Source organism: Hakea prostrata, chromosome 5, assembly GCF_041222555.1.
Source record: "Hakea prostrata isolate BN-2017 chromosome 5, UWA_Hpros_2, whole genome shotgun sequence".
Classification (NCBI taxonomy): domain Eukaryota; kingdom Viridiplantae; phylum Streptophyta; class Magnoliopsida; order Proteales; family Proteaceae; genus Hakea; species Hakea prostrata.
The window spans coordinates 58,859,898-58,879,691 of record NC_142604.1 but is presented as its reverse complement, the minus strand read 5'-3'; the positions used below and the strand labels follow the sequence as shown (position 1 = coordinate 58,879,691).

Below are 19,794 nucleotides of genomic sequence, written 5' to 3'. Positions count from 1 at the left end.
GATATTAGTATATACAACAATTCTGTAGTTAAGTTTTCTTAGGCCAAGTTATAGTGATATTTGTTAGTTTAGTTATACCTAAATGTACATGTAATTGAAAAACTATTTCCCTTCTTTATAGCATATAGAATTATCCTGTTTTTGGTTGTGGTTGTGATCCATATGTTAAACCGAGGATCTACCAAGAAGGACACGCTCGGAGGGGGTGGGGATGGCGAGGGAGTTTGAATCCAGTAGCATTTGTAAATTTCCAAAAAATTCAGTGCCACTGACATTCAATGCACACAACTGTGACTGTGGTTGTATTCTCCTGCCTACATTGGTTGGATATATTAACACCACCACTTCTCTAAACAAATGTACTTCAAAAAATCCACAACTACAAGACTTGGTTCAGCAAATTGCCTGTATCTACATCCACCCTGCCAGGGTATTGCATTTGTGCTACTCTTTATAATTACCTTGCCCTTAGTGTGATTGGTTTTGTCATTCATGGTACTAAGACCACAGACTAGAGCTCCCACCACTCATAGCACCAACTGTGAGAGACTAGCTCCTGCTGGGATTTTCATAAACACATTGGAAGCGCCTACTCTTAGATTCCTTACAATGCAATAAAATGACAGCATTAAATTCCCAACACCAACATTGATAAGCTGAGCTTTTTGCATCATCATTTAACACATTCCTAAGATCTGAAAAATGAAGTTGGAAAGAAATCACCACAGTGGACTAGCTACTAGAAAGTCTCCACATTATCTTCGTGGTACTCTTTAGGATCCAAGTGCTGCAGCCTTGAAGAATGTAATTCAATCGTCTAAATGAGTAGTGCATCAAAGAATCTTATATTTTCGATTTCTGAGAACTCTGCAGCTAACTCTTTTTATTCCATCAAATTCTCCTTAGTTTTTCAATAAAGCTGCAACTTGAAAAATCAACATTTGAGTTGCAATGGCCAAGTTATGGTCAATTGGAGAAAAAAGGTAAAGATATCATTTTGATGCATTTTTTTTTTGGGTGACATTTAGTGCATCACTAGTGGCAGTGTGAGGCCTCTTGTATCACTATCTTGGTTGGCTCACTTTCGGGTTGTCTGATTGAAAAGATTCTTATAATCCTTCGTAATCAGTATCCATGGGAGAGAGGGAAATATGAGGATTAGGGGTTTAGCAGTAGACCGATTAATACTCATTGTACATTGACAACAAACCCAAAGGGGAGAGTGCTGGTCATACAAGCAGGAGTTATAGTCATTGTTGTGAATACGTATGAAACAGGGTGGTAGGTTACAAGATCTGGTTTGAGTGTTATGGAGGTGTTTTATAAACATCATGTTCAATGGCAGTGTTATGTTGAGGTGATTCAAATAGGATAGCTTGAGATTGGTTGTTAGTTTATAGAATTGTTTATTTTAAAGTTATGGTAGTTTATGTCCTAGATTACATGAAGTGGTATTGCCAAGATGAAAGATACAACAAGCAGCAATGACACTGTATAAACATTAAGCACACTCCAGTTCACTACGCAACCCGTAAAGGTGACATGGTACTGAAGGTGATTGTTGAGCATGCTTGGTATTTTGTTTGCTAATTCATTGTTAGGACCATCTTAGATTGTGTGATAAAGTGAATGTTGTCTCTCTGTTGCAGCAGCCTTGGTCAGATGTAATTTTTAGCTTGCACATCAAGGTAGCCAGTTGAATGGCAGATGCAGAGACTATCAAAGAAGCAGGGGGCTGTAAGGTAATCTAGGAGGAGCAGCAGCTTTGGGATTTTTTTTTTCTGATATCATTTCACCGGAATCTTTGGAAGCTCAAAACATGTGAAGATCTCTGAGTCCTCTTTATAGCAATATTTTTCTAGACCAATCTAATAAAAGGGTGAAGTGATACTACACGTTCTTCATGCCATTGCATAGTCTGCCCAGGCTTCTTGTATCATGAATGATGTATCTTCTCAAGATTGATGTACTTTAATGGCAGATTATGGAAGTTCTTGAAGCATAGAGTTTCTAGAGCTTCAAGTCCTCTTTCAGACAGTGCACTCTCAGTTTAATGCCAGGTGAGGAAGGTACATCCATTTCATATAGATGTCCACAGAAGTTGAAGGCCAGTGAGAAAGATGACAAATAGAATGAGGTGTTGTGTGATTAATTTGATGATTATAGTTTGATCAGACAAACGTTTTATGGTTCACTTTGAGCCAAGTTCTCTAGCCCACCATTTAGGTCATGTAGGATGTTTGTATAGCAAGGTCAAGGTGGTGCAACTTTCAGCTACCAAGACTCATTCGGAGGAGAAACTTTAGGGCAGTTTGTGCTATGGTTTTCATTCCCAAATGAGAAGCTGGATTGGAATTTTTTTTCCTCACGAAAATGTCAGTTGCTTCTTGCCAAATTTTAAGTTTTTTGAGTTTCAAAAGGTTTCTGGAAAATTTTGAAGGAATTCTTATTTTTGAAATAGATTAGAAGAAAAAAAAATTCTTGAGAATACAAGAAAGAAATTAAGTGTAAAAACACATTTTTTTGTTTGTCTTTGGAATTATTCTAATGTTGCATTAATGGAAATCTGAAGGAAGAAGAAGATAAGTGAAAAGAACAATAATAAAAGTAGTGCCTCTTCTTGACCTGTTTCTTGATGAATTAATGGCAGGTTATTATGAAAAGAATAAAAGAAGTAGTCCCCCCTCTGAAGTTACTGCTGCTAGGCTTATGCTATTGTATTTAATGTCCTGATTTTTATATGAAGGCATTCCAGAAAGCAGAACTAGGAAGAAGGGTAATTGTGTGTTGTTGCCATACCCCATCTGAGAAGTGACTTCTTGAGAGGAAATTATCTGCTGATTCTACTTTTGTAGTTCTTCTTCTTATTATTTAATCAAGGTTTTTGTAATAATATTTGTACTTTAAACATACATGCATCTCCCAAATAGATCAAAATCAAGTTTGAGACCCAAAAATTCAATTATCATGTAATTTAAAAATTGAAAATCTTTTGATAGAATTTTGACTAAGGCTGCTAGTCAGAAACAGAAAGACAATCGATCAAGTCTTCTGTGTTTTCTATGCTTCATACTCTCAGCATTTCCTGTCCTTCTGTTACTCCCTCCAGCAAAAGAAGAGTAGCTTAAATTCATCCACTCCATGATTTTGGGGGGGGGGGGGGGGGGATCTGCATGTCTCACCCCTCTTCTGCTTCGTCTCCTATTCTTTCATTCTTCTGTTCTGCACTACTATGGTACTGTCTCAACTCCCTGAAAATCGGAACAAGGCCTTGCAAAATCTTGATGTGAAGTCTCCTGTGGTACTATGGCATTAACTTTTCTGAATTCTCTGAATGAACACCAGATTGGTGACATTGAACTATGCAAGCTCATTGATCCTTTAAAAAGAAGAGGATGCCTTTCAACAATAGCTGGTTCTGTTGGTTACATTCCCCCAGGTAAGCAATCTCTCATTTTTGAAGTAGTAAGGCGTTCTTTTTTCTGTTTTTCAGGTGGTATCTTTATTTTCTTGTCACAAATATACTCTTGCAGTGCTCTAAATATATGAACTTGTCTATTATGATTTCCAGGATCACTAGCTTCCTTCAGGTCAAATGACATCATTTAGAGGGTTTTGGGGTTCCTTTCCTTCTCTTCTCGAAGAGCCAAATGAAAGACTTCCTCAGTCCCCCTGGCCTATAGGCAGTACTCTGCTCTGATCTTCTGGGCTCTTGCTTCAGCTTTCGAGTAGTAGGTATACTTCTGGGATTTGCTGGTGAATTTATGCAATCTGTTCATTGACCACTCTACAACTTTCTCCATGAAGGAATTTATCCCATCAATGTTGTAGTTAAGTATCAGTGGTGTTTAACTCTGCCCATCAATGAGAGTTTCTAGTCATCAATGAAGAGTTGTATTAGACAAATATGGAACCTGACTTCTTTAAGTGAAGAATTCTTACTTCCCCTCCCCTCAAAAGTAAAATGGAAGCTCAAGAAGGTTATGTTCTGGAGGTTCTGTTTTGCGTCTAAATTTCATAAATCTTATGCTAAATTGTGGTAGGAAAAGAAATTAAGTCATAAGTGCTCTTTTTACGGTTTTAGTTTCATGGACAAATGATAAAATTTGGCATCTTCTCAGATATTTCTCTGGCTGAATCTTTCTAAACCAGTTGGTGTTTATTTTGACTGTCTCACACAAAAGAGTTACAGAATACGGCTCATGAGTTCAAGATCCCAAGAGTTTCCTGCTGAAACAGGTTATAATATTGTTACATGTTATCTTTTCCTTTATTTCAGATGGAGATTGAGCATAAACTGCTTTGCTAAGTTTATGATGATAACTGTGAAAACAATGATGAAACATGAATACATTTATGATATGGGCCTAAAGAAAATAGAAATGCAATTAAAATGAGTATTGGATTTTTTTTTCATTTTTTTGATAATTAGTATGATGATAACTGGTAAAAGATTTGTTTCTTGTTTATGGTTTTAGGCAGTTAGCGAACGGTGGGGAGTGATTGCGGGATACTACGCCTAAGTTGAGTAGCTACTGTAGCGCAAGAAATGAAGGTGTTTTGGTTGGCCAGAATGGTGGAATGTGTGATTTAGTTTATCTCAACTTTGTTTATCAAATTTTAGTTTTTCTAGATTTTTCATTCTTTTCAGGAACAAGAACCTTCATCCAAAAAAAAGAAAAAAAATGTTGAGAAAATTAAGATTCTCGTTTTTTAAAAAAAAAAAAGAATGAGAACATTACATATACCATACCCAACGTGGAATCCAAATCATCTCCTCTTATGCTTCTCAATCACAAAATCAGATGGGGCATATAAATGAAAAAAAATATATTAAGAGGGGTGGGACCCACCGTGGTACCCTGTGGCTCCCCATATTTGTGATCGGGAAGCATCCGAGGAGCACAAATGATAGTCGTGATCTGGACTCATGTGACCTCTTCGGTCTTCCACCAAGGGACGTTGGTCATTGTCAACTATCAAGAAGACCAATGTGTTCTTCCAACTGCTAGATAAAAGTACATGCGTAAAGCTTAACTTAAACATCTTTAAATTCATACTCAACAGATAAATATAATATAATATCCATTTGACGAAAACCAAACAATAAGCCAAAAGTTTCCAAGAGCAAGAACTCCTCTATTTTCAACATAGAAATTTTAACCAGTAAAGTTACAACAGAATTGCAAATTTGCATTCCTTTTTTCTATGTCCATCCCTCTTCGTGTGATCTATTAGATCTTTGGAGATCCATCCCAGATCTGCAAATTTACATGTTTCTATACTGGGATCTATAGTTTCAACATCTCATCTTCTGCTACTTTCTTATCCCTTTATTTCTGACTCAAACAAACTCATCCTACCTCCTCTCAACCTTTATTTCATTATGATTTATCTTGGTAAACCTTTATGTTGGCCTTTTATTTCTGATGGAATTTATGTAGCTTAGATATTTGCTAGGGGGCTAGGCCTTGGCTCTTTGGTCTAAAACTCTGAGATATACACTCTGATGGTAAGTTCTCTTTATTTCTTTGCTTATTACATGACTGGCACTCAAGTGGTATGCAGATGAAATGCTGAAACACCTCTCTCTTCCTACTGAGTGTAACCATCCCATCACAACCAATGCCCCTGTGAAATCTCAACCCAAAACCTGAAAATGCAATTGAGAAACCCAAAACTTACTTCGATAGGATGATTCAAAACTAGATCTGGTGTCATTTAAATCCTCTACGAACACCAACTACCAAGTTCCTATTAATGGAAGGATGTTTCACCCTTTTACCATCTATACTACTTATTTCATCTTCCGAACATTTGGGGGGGGCCCGAATAATAGAAGTCCAGATTAGGGAAGCACCAATGCTTTTTCGCCTTACATATTGTGTGGGTCCTTGTAAGACCCATTAGGGTCCCACCTATAAATTATTTTATTATATTAAAGAATACACCTACATATATTTTGTGGGGTCTACATATATTTGACAAAAATAAGTAAATTATTGGTAATGGTATTTTTTTTCAACAAGATATAGGTAAATTAAAGCACAATTAAAAAAAATGCAATGACTTCAATCCTAAAAAATCAGTTGCAAACCAAAATTTTTTTTTAAGAAAGAGATGCAAACCAATGGTAGTTACTTACCTTACTAACTATAGATATTTATTTATAATATAAAATCAATAAAAAAAATTGTACAAGAAATAAAGAATATAAAACCAAATAAAAATAAAAAAAAAAAAAAAAAAAAAAGAGTAGAAGAGAAAAAATAAATAAATTGAAAAAAAGAAAGAGAACCTAATTATAAAGAAGATTTTTCCTAAATTTTCTTTAATCCACGCTTATAGAATAAATAGAAAGAATATATAGAAGAGAGAGAGGAAAGAGGAGATCTGAGAGAATAAATAGGGATTGAGGAGTTAGTTTTCATTAGAAATGACATTTTGAATATTTAGAAATATATTTTTTTTGAAAATTTTCTCTTAACCCACGTTTATAGGAGAATAAATAAGAAAAAAAAGATGTGAGAGAGAGAAAGAGGAGAATAAATAGGGAGTTAGCTTGCATTAGAAATGACATTTTGAATATTTAATAATATAATTTTTCAAAAATTTCCCCTAACCCACGTTTATAGAAGGAGAATAAATAGGAAGAAAAGATGTGAGAGAGAAGAGAGGGGAGCATAAATAGGGATTGATGAGTTATTTTTTAACTAGAGATGGCATTTATACTCTTAAAATTTATTCTCAATTTTGGGGGGGGGGGGGGGCAAATACTGATATTTCACATGTGAGAAGAGAAAAAAGCTAGAAAAATAAAGAAAATTAATATAAAAAATGAAAAAGCAAAGGAAATCATAACAAAATTTAAAAATCCGGGGAGGGGGGGCCATGGAAGGAAGTGACCATCAAGGTTCCTGGGCAACAAGCAATGACATACCTATTCTTCTGGTGATTGAGGACAACAGAATCTTATACCAGTAGGCTATTGGCCTCCAAGTTGAGTCTATCTTGGCTATAGGCAAAAAACTTACCACCTTGTGGGCTCCCTTAGGAGCCTTGCAAGTGTTTTATGCTAGAATTGACTTGTTCAAGGCTACTTTTGTTTCGAAAGAGAGGAGGAACCAAGTCTTCTTTCTTTCCCCATGTTGGCTAGGAACTGCTACACTTATCCTTCAAGCCTATACCTGAATTCAAATCAAATGAGACTCTTCCACCTAAAGTAGTGTGGATTCAATTAAGAGAAATAAGTCTTGAGCATCTTTCTTATCCTCTCATCCATAGAGAGTTGGTTGTTATTGACAGAGTTGCAGAAATGCATCTTAATCTTGTGGATCTTAAGGGACAACCTCCCCAATCGGCATTCGAAAAGCCATACAACTGTAGAGAACTATTGCGATGAATACGAAACCTTTTTCTTGATACCATGTGAGAGAAATTGTTTTCACTTGATTGATTTGATTCAGTACAGGAAGTTTATTTATAGAGTATACATCAACCACATATACCGTTCACATGTCACTCTACACTCTATGATCTAACACTTTCCAGTTCATTTGCTTTTGCGACATCCTGAAAACCAACAGAAAACAATAAACCAAAGAAAAAAAAAACAAAAAATTAAAAGCATCTCTTGATTTTTTTCATCTTAGTTTTCTCAATAAGATCTATTATTGCTACGGTGCTTAGAAGCACAGTGGCGCCAGCGGTAATCGCGCCAACACTGCGCCAGATTTTCAACTCATATGCTTTTGCGACATCCTAAAAACCAACAGAAAACAATAAACCAAAGAAAAAAAAGAAACAAAAAATTAAAACACAACTACCTTACCTGAATTCCGTCTGCAGGATGCCATGAACCTCGGTGCTAGAGCGAGACACTGTGGTTGTTTCTTGGCACTCCAAGAAATAAGATTCGAACCAAGAAAAGTACAATAACCCGTTGTAGAGCGACGAGTGAGAGGACAACCTCCCCAATCGGCATCCGAAAAACCATACAACTGTAGGGAACTATTGCGATGAATACAGAAACCTTGTTCTGATACCATGTGAGAGAAATTGTTTTCACTTGATTGATTTGATTCAGTACAGGAGGTTTATTTATAGAGTATACATCAACCACATACACCATACATGTGTCACTTTACACTCTATGATCTAACACTTTCCATTTCATTTGCTTTTGCGACATCCTGAAAACCAACTTAAAACAATTAACCAAAGAAAAAAAAGAAACAAAAAATTAAAAGCATCTTCTGATTTTTTTTTATTTTAGTTTTTTCAATAAGATCTATTACCAGTACGGTGCCTAGAAGCACGGTGGCTCCAGCATACGCAAGACCTTTACTATAGGATCTATAGTCTCCAACACCACAGTAACACATCTCCAGAAATCATCAGATGATACTGTGTACTGTGCGGCGTGCCCATTGGTCGTGCTGAATTATCACAAACTCATTAAGTCAATAGACAATAGATATCATACAAGATAATCATAAACTCATAATATAAATATAATAATTTATAAGATGAAATAGTAGATAGTTATCTTACTTGGATCCAGCCCAATCAAACCACTCCTGCGATGCAAACATGGACCCGAGGCCCGACTTCTTATCTTGCTATGCGCTCAAGGTGACGAAATTCGTCGCAAATCATGTCGAACCAGGTCGCACCAACTCACCTCCACATGATCTCCTCATCATTGCCAAAGCAATGTTATGATTGTAGATGAAGTTGGTTACCTGTCTTGCACTCTCAACGGTGTTGTGGACAATGCTGATTTTTCCAATGTCCTTCAGCATTAGGTCAATTGAATGTGCAGCACAAGGTGTCCACAAAAGGTTATAATCAGGTGAAGCCATCAACACTTCACCGGCCTTTTTATAGTTGGAGCCATTGTCAGTCACAATCTGCACCACATTTTTCCTACCAACCTCCTCGATCACATCCTGCAGGAGACCCATGATATATCTGTGGTCTTTCATATGACCAGTAGCATCCATCGATTTCAAGAAGACAGTTCTCCAATCACAGTATACCATGAAGTTGATGATGGACTTTCTCGTCGGGCATGTCCATCCATTAGACATGATGGTGCATCCATAAGTATCCCAAAAGGGTTTCATACTATCAATATACTCCTGCAGCTCATGCTTCTCCTCTTGAAGGAGGGTGGTCATCAACTCTGTAGTAGGGTTGGGACCATCATATCTAGGGCCTGCCGCTGCAATAGTATCAATCATATTCGTATAGTATGGACCCTGTCTTTGTGTTTCTGGGATGTGATTGTAATAAATCCACTTTGACATTGATTTCTTTACCTTCTTTGCCATACCTTTCCATGCACCAGATATCTTGGGCTGCTTGGCCCCTTTTCTCCTGAATGTATCAGGATCCTGCTCCATGATCGGGTCTTGACGGCGTGGATAATCGGATGGTTGCCGTGGCAGTGGCATTGAACGGTCTGAACCTGATGTATGAGGGGCCCACTGACTCTGTGATCTGCCAAACATGCCAAATACACCACCCCCCCGCCGAATCAAAAGGTCTAGCCCCCGTAGGCCTAGAGGGACCAGCTCCCGTAGCTCTAGCTCGGCCATATCCCGCTCCCCCGATGGTGCAATCCCTGCTCTTTGCCATGGCCCGCCGCATATCCCTCTCCTCCTGATCTCTGTCCACATCAACAGGATCAACGGCCCTATCATCATCTGAATCATCCACATATGATGACGGACCCCGCACTGCATCATCTAGTGCTCGTTGACTTTCCTCCGATCATCTTTCTTCTTCCCCTTCTGTTTTTGTAAATCCCTGAGTAACTTGATTACATCTGGATGGGCCTCTGTGCATGTAGTCACATCCTTTGAACTCCCAGTGATGTGACCCTTGAATCTACTGATGCCACTTGAGTATATTCTTTTGTGACAAAAATTACACTCTGTTTTATTTTTGTCTCCATCAATAGCCGTACAATATTGCCATGTTGGGTCAGTCCTCCCTCCCCTCCGCTGATCTCTCAGTCTGTCCTCTGTCCCGTCTCGTCCCCGTCCACCCTGGGAAGACCCAGTTCCCCTCTGACTCCCACCAGCAGACATGATGACTATTGCATTCAAAAACATTAACAAATAACAATTAACAACATCATTATAATTGTTTATACACTAATAAACAATCATATAATTGTTTATACACTAATAAAATACTTACATAATTATTCCATAATTTTCAAAACATTTCCCCCCATTTTCCCCTAATTTTTCCATTTTTCATAATTATTGATATTTATATTTATATTATATTTTAATATTTTTTGAAAAATAAAATAATTAATTTTTGGGTCAAAAAATATTTCTACTCCGTGAGTCCGTAGATCGGCTCACGGAGTTCCACATATGTTTTTTCTATCATCATACAACCACTGTATCACTTAAAAAGTAATCATACAAGATAATCAAAATATCATTTTTTACCCACAAAAATAAAAAAATAAAATACTTTGCGGAAGAATGGTTACCTGTTTGACGAAAATCGTAGATCGACACATGGTATTCAACATATATTAATTTCAAAATCATCCAACATCATATAGCATGCATTTTGTGAAAAATTACTTGGAGAAGAATGGTTACCTGTTTGACGAAAAAACTCCCAGATCTGTGCGAAACGGCTACTGATCGACAGAAACAACGTGATATCCAGCAACAAGGAAGCAAGATGTACTCGTAGATGTCGAAGATCGGACGAAAATATGATGAAAAGTGCGAAAAATGAGAGAGAAGCTCTGGAGAAGAGAGAGAAAATGCAAAAAAATCGAATGGAAATTCGGGCGAAATTCGCCCTAATTTCCCCATTTTATCGCCAGAAGTCGGCGGCGATATATCGCCGAGAAGTCGACGACATATCGTCGACTTCTGGCAATATCAGTGTCGCTGGGGGTGTCGTGTCGCCCCCCAGCGACATAGCGACATTTCACCTTGTGTCGGCGATATATCGCCGACACGGGGAACCATGCTTCAAACTGATCCCATTCAAGGGGGGCTCTCTAGATTCCATTCTACTAGAGACCTTGAAAAGATGATGTCCCTACCAACACTTGATCTCACCTATACTGTTGACAATACCCTCTCTTCCTCTCTGATGGTAGTGGATGCATCTATTGTTCCTTCTGAAGGCACTGAAAATTGGGGGGGGGGGTGAGGGTATTGAACTCTTAGATTTAAATTTCAATACCTCACCTCTAATGAACTTGGAAGATGTGTTCCCCTTCTCCTACTCAAAATCTGATCTTCCCTTTGGCTTTGCAAATCAAAAGCTATTGAAAAAAGATAACCCCCAATGCAACAACTCTCCTAATGACAAGGGAATCAATGATTGTTTGAACTTATATCTTGATACTCATGCTACCAATAGCATCGAAAATTTCTCAGTTGGAGCCTTTGAAATTCCCCTCAATCAACAACAATGTCTCCAAGTACAAAATTATCTATCTCCCCTTGTTAAGTCTAGGCCTTGTGCAATCTAATATGAGCACTGGCAAGCTTCAAAAATAGGGGGGAGGTTTTGATGCAAACTCCCCCAATTCTCTTTGGCCTACTAAAATGTCCAGCTCTGAAGGTGGAAATGGTGGTGTGGAACAAAAGAATGTTTCACAAACTCTTGTGATATTGCAGATGGTGATGCAACAAAGGGATAAAAAATAAGAAGATTCGAAGAGAAAGCACTTGTAGGAGCACAAGAATCCGAAAATGAAGAGAAGGCGGAGAAAGGAAACATACACAACAAAAATTTTGAACAATAGAAGAAGAAGAAGTATAAGAAGATACTGAAGTTAGAGAAGCTTTAACATGTCATGCTCACGAGTATTGACAAATTTGTAGATGCCACAGAATCAAAGGAGATCCGTTCTTTCTCCACCACAACAGCTAGAACAACATCCACAGAAGGAAACAAGAAAGGAGCAACAAAACAGGGGGTACAAATAGAGAGAAAAAAAGGAAATTGAAGAAAAAAAGGAAAAGCAATAAAAAAGAAATAGAAAATGAAAAAGACGAAGCAAAGTTTGATGATGAAGAAGAAGAAGAGAGAGAAAAAGCCAACTCAGAAGAAGAGGAAGAACAATCAGAGAATGATACAGAGGCTGTTGAGCTAAGAAAGGAAAAAGAACAATCAAGAACAACTATGGTCAAAGAAGAGGAAAAATTCAAGAGAAACAAGAAGAAAAGATAAAGAAATTGCAGAAGTATCAAACTTTGAACTACGTTTCAAAAACATCTCAAGAAAACACAAAGGAAAACTTAGAAGGGAACAACTCTGGGAGACAACAAGAAAAGTAGAAGAAGAAAAGGAGAACCACATCAAAGCAACAACAACAGATAAAAGCAACAAATCTGATCCATAAAGAAGCACAAGACAGGGAGGCACATCTCAGAAATATTTTGAAAAATTTTGAGAAGAATGGAGGGATCTTCAACAATTCTATTACTGCACATAGTGTCAACTTTTATTGCTCATGCGTGCATTCTACCAAATCTGATCCACAAAAACCCACTGCCCTCACCACAAGGGGGGGGGGGGGGAACCAACCTCCTAACACAAACCCAGCCAAACCACAGAGCCAAAAGAGAAGAAGAGTGTCATAATCTATACCTGAACCAGGTCCTGTTAAAACCCTCAACAACAACCTTGAATCTGTGTTAGCCACCTGCTCACAACCTTGGGACACCTTTCAAGGCTACAGACGGGGAATTGAGGCTCATTTAAAAATTTTCATTGTGCATAATAACTTGATGCAGTCAATGATGAACAACCATAAAAAACAACCGGTATTACAACCTCAGAATGAAAGCCATGACCAAGCTGCCGAAGCCCCTCAGGGCTTCCCCTATCACCTCTAGAGTGATTTCTTTGATAGTTGTATCTGTGTCTTTAGTATTCTGTTTTGTTGGTTTAACAACATCAACTTCATTAGATGGAATAGGTATCATGCATAAATCTGATGAATATGCATCTTACTTTTCTCTGTTTTATTTGAAAGCTTCTCCTCAATTTTCATTTTATTTGCTAGTTACTTTTCTCTGTCTTGAGTGAAAACTTCAATTTAATCCAGCACTTTATGAATTTCTTTTCCTTAAGTTTCCTTTTTGTCTTTTCTCTGTTGTCCTATCTTTACCGTTTGTTTCTATACTGCTTGAGGCTCTGGGAAGAAGATATCTCTTTACTATTGGTTTTGTTTCTTTGAGAATCTGTGCTTGCCTTTATCAAAATGGAAATTCTCTCTTGGAATGTAAGAGGCTTAAATGGAAAGTTTACCACCCAATGTCTATCAAAGATCATCAAGAAACAAGTTGTTGATTTAGTTTTCTTATGTGAAACTAAATGCGAGAATCCTTCAAGAATCTTGAACCTATAGCCTTTTCAAATAGCTGTGGGAAAAGAGGTCTAGAAGGAGGACTGTGCATTTTTAAGAACCCAAACATTGAAACCTCTATCCTTCCGATTCACCAATCCTACATTGTTGTCTTGTGCTCTTAAAAAAGCTTTAAATGGATAATCATAGCTATCTATGCTCCCCCTCATTACTCAAAAAGAAAATTATTATGGGAATAACTTTATAGTTTCATTGAGAAACTATCTCATCCCTTCCTTATCATAGGAAATTTCACTGAGGTCTTAAAATCTGAAGACAAGGTAGGAGGACCTTACAAAGCTTCACCTTCTTTACACCTACTCTCCCAAATCTACACAAATTTCTTACTTCACCATCTTGCGGGATCTGGGAGCCCTTTCACATGGTCAAAAATGAAACAACTACCTAATCTAGTCAAAGAAAAACTAGACCATGTTTTTGCTAGCCCTAATTGGATGTCTCTCTTTCCTAATGCTTCATTTCAAACCCTACCCAAAATTGGATCTGATCACAACCCTTTGCTTCTTTCCACTGAACACCCCCCCCAATCCACTCTGGAAGAAAATTATTCCATTTTCAAAACGCTTGGTATCAACACCTCAATTTTACGACACTATCAAAAGTGCTTAGGCCTTTGATACTGAATAGGGATTACACATCAAGTTGGCAAATCTATCCAGATACCTCCAAAATCGGAACAGGTAAGTTTTGGGGAATATTGACAATCTTTTTTCACTGATCTCCTCTAAAATTGATGCTCTACAGGCTACCAACAAACCAGATACAAATCTCGTCAGTCAAAAAATCCACACCATCAAATGGGCTCTATAGGCTGAAGAACAATTATGGTTTAAAAAATGGAGAGAGAAAATACATTTCTGATAGAGATAGAAACACCAAGTACTACCATCTAGCTTAAAAAATCCACTGCTACAGGAAGAAAATCGAAACATTGCAGTTTGAAGGCCAAACTCTTAAAGGTAATGTTGATATTGCAACAACTTTTGCAAGCTTCATGAGAAGCCTTCTTACCTCTTCCAACCCCTTGGACCTTGATTTTGTTGAAGCACTCTTTTCTCCTCTGGACCAAAGTATGATCCCACAGGATATCTCCCAACCACCATCAACTGAGGAAATCAAATCCACCCTGTTCTCTTTGGGCCCATATAAAGCACCAGGAATGGATGGGTTTAATGCTTACTTCTACCAGAAAAACTGGGAGCTTATTAACCCTGAGCTTTGTTCCTTTGTTAGAAATTTCTTTCTTAACCTTGATCTTCCCTTTGGCAATAATCATACCTTGCTATATGTCTTATCCCAAAAATTGAAACCCCCAAAAAAGTGTCAAATTTCAGGCCTATTAGTCTGTGCAACGTCAGTTACAAAATCCTAGCTGGAAGATTGAAACCTTGCTTGCAAAGCCTAATCTCATCCTGTCAAGGGGCTTTTGTTCCCAATAGGCAAATCTCCGATAACATAATGCTTGCACAGGAGATCTTTCATTTCATGAGCACAACAAAAGCAAAGATGGGCTTTGTTGCACTCAAACTGGATATGTCCAAGGCCTATAATAAGGTTGAATGGGATGTTATTTTCCACTTGTTTATAATATGGGGCTTTGACAACCATTGGTGTAACCTTGTCAAAACCCTAATTTATTCTGCATCCTACTTTGTCAAACTCAATGGATGTCCCTACCACTAGTTAATGGGAACCCAAGGTCTACCTCTTCCTTATCATTATAGAAGTCCTCTCTAGACTTCTTATGGAATACAGGAATCTCAACCTCTTCAAATGGATCAAAATTGCCAGAAATGCCCAGGAAGTCTCACACCTCTTATTTGTAGATGACACATTTCTCTTTTGTTGCTCTACAAGCTACCATTGACTTGTTCTTTGAAATTACAGGACAACAAATCAATTTTGAAAAAAGTGGTGCTTTCTTCTACAGAAATGTGGATCAGGGAAATGTGGTATTGAAGTAGCAATCTTGTCAGTATTAGGGATCCAGGAAATGAAAAAGAATGCTTCCTATCTAGAACTCAATTGTTCCATGCTAGAGCAAAAACAAAAAACTTTGAACTTATTCTAAACAAAATAGGAAACAAGATGGCTATATGGAAAGCCTTGACTTGATCCTATGCAATAAGGGAAGTTCTCATGAAATCTGTTCTTCAATCACAATCTATATATCTAATGCAATGCTTTTGATTTCCCAAAATTGTATGCAGGACATTGGATACACTTTGCCAAAGATTCTAGTTGGGAAAACCCGACAAAAACAAATAATTGATACTCTACTCATGGAGCGATGTTGCAAACCCAAACAACGAGGACTAGGGTTTAAACGAATGGAGCAAATTAATAGTGCCCTCTTACTTAAGCAAGGATGATGACTACTCAACAATCATAATTCACTGTGGAGGGAAATCCTCAAAGCACAATACTTCCCCAAATCATCTATCTTTGATCCAAAAGTGTAAAACAAAAAAGGATCATGGATATGGAACAGTATCACCAGCAGCATCCCCATATTCCAAACAATGGTACAAAGGAAAATTGGTGATGGGAAAAACACATACTTCTGGTTTGACTCGTGGGTAGTTTCAACAACAGATCACATGGTAGGTGATTACAACTCCATCTTAGGGCATCGGCAAGCAACCGTAAGTGAAGTTTATCAAACCTATCAACTAAGTGGAAGGGATCTAAACAACCTGAACCACACAAACCATCTGCCACCTATTCTATCACAATCAATACTTTCAATTAACCCATCCCTAACATTGGACTCATGGCTGTCCCTTTTATCAACAACAGGTGAATTCTCTAAAAAACTAGCAGGAATAGCATTGTCAAAAAGGAATAGCCATGACCCACTACCAACATCAGCTCATTTGTGGAGGTTCCTTTGGAAGTTACCTATACATCCAAAGTTTGAAAATATTTTTTTGGCGTCTATTAAATGCAGGATTACCAACAAAGATGATACTCTCTAAATGGATGGAAACAAAACCAGATGTGTGGTTTATGCAACAACATAGAAGAATCGATTTGACATATCTTCATCTCGTGCGATTGGACAAAAAGAATACAGGTTGCAGGAGCTTTGGGGATGAGAATGGAATTCATCAGCAACAACTCTTTTCTTAAGTTGTACATTTTTTTTTTAAAATGAGTATCACCTAGATAAACACACCAAAATCTGGTTTTTCTCTAACTTTATAATTACATGCTATTTCATCTTGAAAGAAAGAAATGCAAAAATATGTAATAATAAAGACCCAAATCCATCTCATCTACTAAATAATGTAAATAGATGGATCATGGACTTAAAAAATATTCACTAAAGGTTATGAAATAACAAACAATGATATAATATCATCGACTATTGCATTAGATGTTTGCATTTAGAATTTTTTTTTTTTTTTTGAAACTTACCAACACTCATGTGTGCAGGTGACACCTGATGAACCATCATGTGTGCAGGTGACACCTGATGAACCATATGGAGACAAGTGGAGTGTAGGATTGTTTCAAAATAGAATCATCATTGAATTACAACAAGGATGGCCCCAGGAGGACAACTTTTGAAGCACTTATTAGAAACCACTTGGGTAGTAATACAAAGGGCCCAAAAAAATGACGTACATGTACAATACATTTGGTGTGATGAAACAACAGAGAAAAGTATCTAACCATAGGCAAAGAGATAAACCAAATCTCCCCCACCCTTTTTGCTACTTTGGTGATGATGATACCAATCACATCCAAGCCAGAAGTTCATAATTTAAAACGTGATGCAACTAAAGACTGATTACTTAGTTTGACAACTTTTAATGAGACTATGTCTCATAATGGTGTAGCTACTCATAATTTCTATCCAATTTCCTTTTATCATTAAAAAAAAAAAAAAAAAAACTTCGATAAACCAATAGATAAATATTTATGCAATGTTTTAGGGAAAGCTCCTAAGCCTCTGTGTCTCAACAAATAACTACAATAAAGCAGAAAAGGACAGCACTATAGTAAGCAGCTTACAATGTTTAATAGGGTATAGGTTAGGAAGAGAAGATGAATGCAGAGAAGAGACAGACCTGCAACTTGAATCTGGTGATTCTTTCCCTTTTGAGACCCATGTTAGCCTGAATATAACTACAACAAAGACAATGTAAAAGCGATGGAAATTGAAGATGGTGGATAGCATTTCTATTGTCAATTGAATCATATCAGAGGATCAAATTGAAGATCGATGAAAGTCTAAACTCTATATTCATCCATTTTAACTGAAGAAAAAAGTTAAATTTTAATTCTGAGAACTCTAATTTCAAAGAAAGAAGGATTAGGGGAAAAAACCTCTTCTTTTTTATTACTATTAATTTTTTTTTCTTCTGATATCAATTCAGAGACCTGCAGATGGTTTTCTAACAAATCTCAGCATTGCAAACCCTAACATAACATATATCTGTTGAAATATATCTTGCTTGAGTGTCAAAACTGCAATCCTCAACGCTCAAAGGTGTTAGACAGGAACTTCTTTCCCAAATGTTTCCTTCCCAACTTCTTAACTGCTTTTCAAGAACCTCAAAGCTGACACGCTGCTCCTTCCCAGGAACCCCATGTCAAACCAGATGACTATAACCTTCTCAATTAGATTAGAATCTGAGAGTTTTCCGAATTCGTAGGGTAAAAAAACGAGTGTTTTGTGGGTGGTATTCCTCAAGATCTGCTCTTCTCAGGTAAGAGAACCACACAAGAGGGAGAAGAAGAAATGAAAAGAAATAAGGACTACCTTCTCATTTGATTTCATTCCGTTTCTTTTCTTTCTTCAAATTCGGAGTCCATTGCCTCACGTTTACGCATTTCCTAATCCTTCCGTCTGGGAGAGAGAGACCCGAAGAGAAGCCCAGAAGAGCAACTGAGCAGAAACGTAGAAACCTTGTTTGAGACAGCAGAAGAACCAAAAATGATACAGCTTCACAAGCAATTCAGCATGAACAACAGCATCTCACACTGATCCTTATCCTCCCAAAGCCCTAAAACGCCCCAGGTCCTTCCTTACCTCGATCTATTAATTAATTACCTCTTCAGAGAGCAGCGTCTCCTCTTCATTCTTGTACGTATTCTGATCGGCTCCACCTTCTTCATCCTCCAATCCACTTTATTGAGGCTTGGCACTTCTGACACCGCACACGCTGACGCTGCCATCCACAGAAAGTTGGATCTCCGTTTCGGAATTCCTGCGCGGATACAGAGACGGCATTTACGGAAAGTAGTCACAGAGTCGAATAGAGATGGCGAAGATGATAAGGAAGATGAAAGAGGAAGCAGATCTGGAAGAAGATCTTACCATGGATAGTTCATCGTCTCTTTCTTAAGCCCCATTGGTCCCCGACGAAGGGTTTCAGCGAAGCTGCTGGAGACTGGGAGGGTTTCACAGAAGAGAATACAGATGGTGAGAGCGTGAAAGAGAAAGCAGATCTGGAAGATCTTGCCATGGATGAACAACTGTGGAATTGGTCTTGAAGAATGAGTACTAAGCGTAAGAAATCGAGCTGGTTTGGGTTTGTGTGTGCGTTTTCCAGGTACAGATGACAGATATCGTCGTCTCCGTCGTTGTTGTTGCCGCAGATCTGGTGATTCCGGTGGCGAAGTTTTTGGATGGAACGGCACCAGAGGGTTTGAAAGGTTTAAGAAAATGAAGAATTCTGTACCAAAAAGCAAGACTCTTCTTGGTTACCGTTACATTTGAAATATTTTCAAATGTTTTTATTTGTTTAATTTATTAATATTAAAAACGTCTACGTGGCTTTATGGGCCGAGGGCAAGATGACTCTTTCTATTCCAATTCACCATAATGCCCTTCGATGTACAAATGTTTCGAAGAGCTTTTACGTCTAGAAGAAAACATTTTGAATTAAGTCAATAATCAATTTTGAAAAGTAATCTAATTGAATTTAAGTTCGCAAACATTTATTTTCTTTTGGTAATAAACTAGGTAAACATTTCAATATTACATCAAATTCTCCAAGGCTTTTCAATGTGTAGAAATAAATATTATTTTATTTTTTAATTATTTTAATGGGTATAAACATTTCAGTATTACATAAATTCTTGCCAAGCTTTTCCATTTGTAGAAATAAAAATTATGTTTTTTTTTCCAATTATTTTAAGGGGTATTTTTTCTTTTGGTAATAATTTTAAGGGGTATTGGTGTACCGGAAAGATATAGATTTTTCAGAGTGTCATTGTTGTCCTTCTCTAAGGTATCAATGGGTGAACATAATTAATTTATCTTTTTGATATTATCAAAAGAAATTTATCCTTTACACATGAACCCCATTAAAAGAACTGATATTTTTATACATTTTGCTTATTTTGTTTTT

At 37.4% G+C, this 19,794-nt stretch overlaps 1 long non-coding RNA gene across 2 annotated transcripts; it reads right to left on the bottom strand.

Annotated features, from left to right (window-relative positions):
• Positions 1 to 12,580: 12,580 nt before the first annotated feature.
• Positions 12,581 to 19,134, bottom strand: LOC149016820 (uncharacterized). Of its 2 annotated transcripts, none has more exons than XR_016173378.1 (3): positions 18,759 to 19,134; positions 16,905 to 18,648; positions 12,581 to 16,874 (listed from the first exon to the last, which is right to left on the bottom strand). It is a non-coding gene; the product is annotated as an uncharacterized LOC149016820 (long non-coding RNA). The 2 variants fall into 2 exon arrangements; XR_016173377.1 differs by having other exon boundaries at positions 12,581 to 18,326; positions 18,492 to 18,648.
• Between the last annotated feature and the right edge of the window lie 660 nt (positions 19,135 to 19,794).